Source organism: Lathyrus oleraceus, chromosome 6, assembly GCF_024323335.1.
Source record: "Lathyrus oleraceus cultivar Zhongwan6 chromosome 6, CAAS_Psat_ZW6_1.0, whole genome shotgun sequence".
NCBI classification, from domain to species: Eukaryota; Viridiplantae; Streptophyta; class Magnoliopsida; order Fabales; family Fabaceae; genus Lathyrus; species Lathyrus oleraceus.
The window spans coordinates 435,048,027-435,053,390 of NC_066584.1; the positions used below are offsets into that span (position 1 = coordinate 435,048,027).

The window sequence follows — 5,364 nt, forward strand, 5'->3', positions numbered from 1 at the left end:
AATTATTTTGGCTTTGTCCATTGTTAATCTTTTCACACATTAGCCATAGGTTTCAATTATCATTGTGGTTGATGTAAACCTCACCTTATCCTTAGTGAGTCGACTATAAGACTTCCGTACTGAAAACAGGGTTAACCCCTCTAGTACGTCGAAGCTATCCTCGCATGGTGGATGTTGGTCTTGGTCGAGTTTTCTCCCATTGATAATGAAGAGCCTCAGTGCTTGTGTTTAAAATTGAATCCACAAACCTTTTGGAAATCTTTTAGCCGAACTACGGCGTTTTGATCCTTACCTTTGATGGAAGGTACGTAGGCAACGGGATCATCCGTTCGAACACAAAAACAATAAAAATTGTATATTCTTTTCTCATCATCCCAATCATGTTTGCACAATGTTTATGTCATAACAAATAACAATTTAGTACAACAAGTGTGAAAAGGGCTCCCTAGGAGTACCTAGGACGTAGTGGGTGCCTAACACCTTCCCATTGCGTAATTTACACCTTACCCAGACTCTCTGATCTTTTTATTAGTTTTCTACGCGTAAAACTTCTTAGGCTTTTGTTCGCTTTTTAGCCAGTCCTTTGGATAAATAAAAGTGCGGTGGCGACTCGAATTCATTGTATGCTTTGCTTATGGTTTAACCAATAAATCATATAGCGACGAATACACCGCTACAATATCAACGGCTAGATAATTCACAAAATCAGCGTACCATGGTACTCTGCTAATCTCTGAAACTGTTCCAAAGTTGTCTCTATCAGGTTCAAGGGGAACGGTATCTAACTTAGCTATCAATCTGTCATAGGTGAAATCATCATTTATAGGTAAATGGTCTGGCTTCAAATGCTCTAGTCTGGAAAGATGGTCAGCAACTACGTTTTTTGTTCCTTTTTTGTCTCAGATATCTAAGTAGAACTCTTGTAGCAAAAGGATCCATCTGAGTAACCTAGGTTTTTCATCCTTTTTGCTTAGAAGATAACGGATAGTTGCATGGTCTGGATAGACTATAATCTTAGATCCGACAAGATAAGACCTAAATTTATCAATTGCAAAAACTACAGCTAGGAGTTCCTTCTCTGTTGTCGTATAATTGAGTTGAGCGACATCTAGGGTTCTACTAGCGTAATATATCACATGTAATTTCTTATTTTTTCTTTGTCCTAAAACAGCTCCTACAGCAAAATCGCTAGCATCACACATTATTTCAAAAGGTTGAGTCCAATCTGGAGTTTATAAAATGGGTGCTGAAATTAGCGCTTGTTTTAAATGATTAAAAGCTTCGATACATTTTTCATTGAAAATGAATTCAACGTCTTTCATCAGAAGGCCGATCAGGGGTTTTGTTATTTTAGAGAAATCTTTGGTAAAGCGTCAGTAAAAACCGGCATGTCCAAGAAAAATTCGGACTTCTCTAACAGTCTTAGGAGGGTTAAGGTTTTCTATCACTTCTATCTTTTCTTTGTCGACCTCAATGCCTCTTTCAGATATTATATGTCCTAACACTATGCCTTCTTTAACCATAAAGTGGCACTTATCCCAGTTTAATACAAGGTTAACTTCTACACATCTTTCTAGGATTTTCTCAAGATTAATGAGGCAATTCTCAAAGTCAAACCCATATACCGAGAAATCCTCCATGAACACTTCCATAATTTCGTCGAGATAATTTGCGAAGATTGACATCATACAACGTTGGAAAGTAGCTGGCGCATTGCAGAGTCCAAACGACATTCGTTTGTAAGCAAATGTTCCGTAAGGACAGGTGAAGATTGTTTTCTCTTGATCCTCGGGGTGTATGGGTATTTGGAAAAATCCAAAATATCCATCTAGATAACAAAAGTAAGAATGTATGGCAAGACGCTCAAGCATTTGATCTATGAACGGAAGGGGGAAATGGTCTTTCCTAGTTGCCTTATTGAGTTTCCTATAATCTATGCACATACACCATCCGCCTTCTATACGTTTAGCCACATGCTCGCCCTTCTCGTTCTGCACGACTGTGATGCCTCCTTTTTTGGGTACCACATGTCCAGGACTTACCCATTTACTATCAGAGATCTGATAGATTATACCAGCTTCTAGCAGTTTAAGGACTTCCTTCTTTACCACCTCACTCATTATAGGGTTGATTCTTCTCTGATGTTCTCTGGAAGGTTTTGAATCCTCCTCTAGCGATATCCTGTGCATACACACGGATGGGCTTATACCTTTTAAATCATATATGTTGTATCCTAAGGCAGAGGAGTATCTTCGTAAAACATTCAAGAGTTGGTTTCTCTCGTCTTGGTTTAAGGTGGCACTAACTATTACTGGGCGGTTCATTTCTTTATCCAAAAACTCGTATATTAGGTTCTTGGGCAATTCCTTAAGTTCTTGAGCTGGTTTTTGAGAGTTTGGTGAAAGGTCTGGAGTAAGGGCCAAACATTCGTTAGTGTGAGGTTCCGTTTCCTTTAGCTCGTCATCCTTTTCATTCGGGTTTGAAAATGGTTCGATCATAGGTTCTTCTTGATTAAATTCCCTTATGCATTCATCTATGATATCAATCGCCTAACATGCGTCTCCTAATGATTGGTGCCATCAGGAACTTTGAAAGAATAAACTCTATCTTTTCATCTCCTACTTCGAAAGTTAATTTTCCTCTTTTAACATCTATTATAGCTCCGACTGTTGATAAAAATGGTCTACCTAAAAGGATAGGGATATCGTCGTCTTCCTTGATATCCATGACCACAAAGTTTGTCGAGATATAAAGTTGACCAATCCTAACGGGGATGTCTTCTAATATGCCTACAAGATACTTAACAGATCTATCGGCTAATTGGAGGGACATCTTAGTTGGTTGTAATTATCCTAAGTTTAACCTTTTACACACAGATAAGGGCATTAAACTCACACTAGAGCCTAAGTCTAGGAAAGCTTTGTCGATCATATGACTCTCTAGAATGCAAGGTATAGAAAAACTCCCAGGGTCTTTCTCCTTCTTAGCAAGTTTCATCTCGGAAATAAAGTTGCATTCCAAGGGTTTGGGATCGTCAAGCCTACACTTGTTGGTTAAGATGTCTTTGAGAAATTTGGCGTAAGATGGAATTTGGGTGATGGATTCGGTGAAAGGAATCTCTACATGAAGCTTCTCTATTACTTTTATAAACTTTTGGTACTGGTTATCGATTTTGGTTTGTTTAAGTCTTTGTGGATATGGGATTGGTGGTTTGTACGGAGGTGGTGGTTTGTAAGTTTTATCCTTGGCTTCTCCTTCTTGGCCGGTTTGTTTTTCGGGTTCCACTGGTTCCCCTCCTTGGTTGGCAGGTATATTTTATTTAGAAGCTTTAGACTCGCTCATTGCTGGGTTATAAGGCCCTTCGTAAGCGGTCCCACTTCGTAATGCGATAGCGTTAGCTTGCCCTCGGGGGTTGAGTTGAGGTTGTCCAGGGAATTGTCCTTCAGGTGTAGTTTGCGGGGCTTGGTTTTGTGCTACCTATGAGATCTGGGTTTCAAGCATCTTATTATGAGTAATTATCTGATCAACCTTAGTCCCTAATTGCGTTATCAGTTTGTTTACGTGAATGTTCTGGTTTAGGAATTCTTTATTTTGCTGAGTCTGGCCTGATATAAAGTTCTCCATGATCTTCTCAAGGTTAGGCTTCTGGGGCACAACTTGCATAGGTTGATTTGGTTTTTGGGCTTGAAAACCTTGTGGTCTTTGAGGTGAATTTTTTTGGATAGGGTTCTGGTTTTTATAGGAGAAATTTGGGTGATTCTTCCATCCAGGGTTGTAAGTGTTTGAAAATGGGTTACCTTGGGCGTAATTCACTTGGCCGATGTTCAGGTCGTTCAAAAGGTTACATTCCGCCGATTCGTGTCCTTTAGATCCACAAAGTTCACACTCTGTGTGGACTACTGCTGCGGTGTTAGAGTTTGTAGAAATATGTTCGACCTTAAGGGCTAAAGCGTCCATCTTCGCTTGCATCATGTCCATAGAACTTATCTCATGTATTCCACCTTGGGTCTCCTTTTTCTCTACTGATGCTCGTTCAGCTCCCCATTGGTAATGGTTTTGGGCCATATCCTCAATTAGGTCACAGGCTTCAGGGTAAGGTTTGTTCATCAACGCGCCACCAGCGGAAGCGTCGATGCTCATCTTTGTGTTTTAATGGAGTCCATTGTAGAAGGTATGAACGATCAACCATTGTTCTAGGCCATGGTGTGGACAGACTCTTAACAGCTCCTTGTATCTCTCCCAAGCTTCAAAAAGTGATTCTCCTTGGTTTAGAGTAAATCTAGTTATTTGGTTTCGAAGAACAACAGTCTTACTAGGGGGAAACTATCTAGCAAGGAATACTCTCCTAAGGTCTTCCCATGTAGTTATTGAGTTAGCTGGAAGTGAATCTAACCACGAACATGCTCTATCTATGAGGGAGAAAGGAAATAATCTTAAACGAATCGCATCAGGTGAAGCACTGTTGGATTTAAAGGTGTCGGCCAGTTGGATAAAGACTTTTAAATGTTGATTTGGGTTCTCAGTAGCGAGACCCGCAAATTGGTTATGTTGCACTAATTGCAGTAAAGATGGTTTTAGTTCGAAATTGTTGGCAGGAATGAGGGAGTTTACTATACTAGAACTAGGTTCCTCGTCAGAGGGTTGGGCAAATTCTTTAAGAGGTCTTCGGTCGCGATTCTCGGCCATATCTTTCTTAATTCGGATGAGTAAGAGGCGTGTACGAGTGTAACGTTCGGGTTCCGCTAAAGGATCTACTGAATTTCCGGTACTATGGGTTCTTCGCATTTACCGGCTAATAATGCCTTAGTATAGACAGTGTAACAATAAGGTATGAAATTTGACGAAGTTGGTCCCTGGCAACGGCGCCAAAAACTTGATCGCTATATTCGCAAGTGCACGAATCGCGTCAGAGTAATATAAAAGATTATCGATCCCACGGAGACCAAATTGTCAATCTATCGATTACTATTGTTACGAAATTTATCTAAGGCGGTAAAAATGAGATATTGATGTCGCAAAATAACAGTAAATAAAGAAACTAATAAATACATTGCAGATAAAGATAAGCTTGAATGTATTTCACGTCAGTTAAACGATGTTTCGATTGTCTAAGTAGAACTACTTATGGGGCAATATTTTCTACTCTTGAAAAGAATCCATTTAACAGGAACTGTCGCTTTCGCGTATTCAGAACCGAGTTTACTCCTAAATTAAAGCCTTTTATTGTCACTTATAAAAGGTGCGTAGAACACTAAAGTAGTAAACCTATTTTTAAGAAATAAGACTCGTAAGCTTAGTTGAAAAGTGATTTTGATTCGGAAAGTTGACCTAAGGAGTTTCCTGATTTTAAATCTATCAACGCGT

At 39.5% G+C, this 5,364-nt stretch overlaps 1 non-coding gene across 1 annotated transcript; it reads left to right on the top strand.

The window, feature by feature from the left end:
- Nucleotides 1-4,195: 4,195 nt before the first annotated feature.
- On the top strand, nucleotides 4,196-4,302 carry LOC127099791 (small nucleolar RNA R71). The gene has a single exon (XR_007794261.1). It is a non-coding gene; the product is annotated as a small nucleolar RNA R71 (small nucleolar RNA).
- The last annotated feature ends 1,062 nt before the right edge of the window (nucleotides 4,303-5,364 follow it).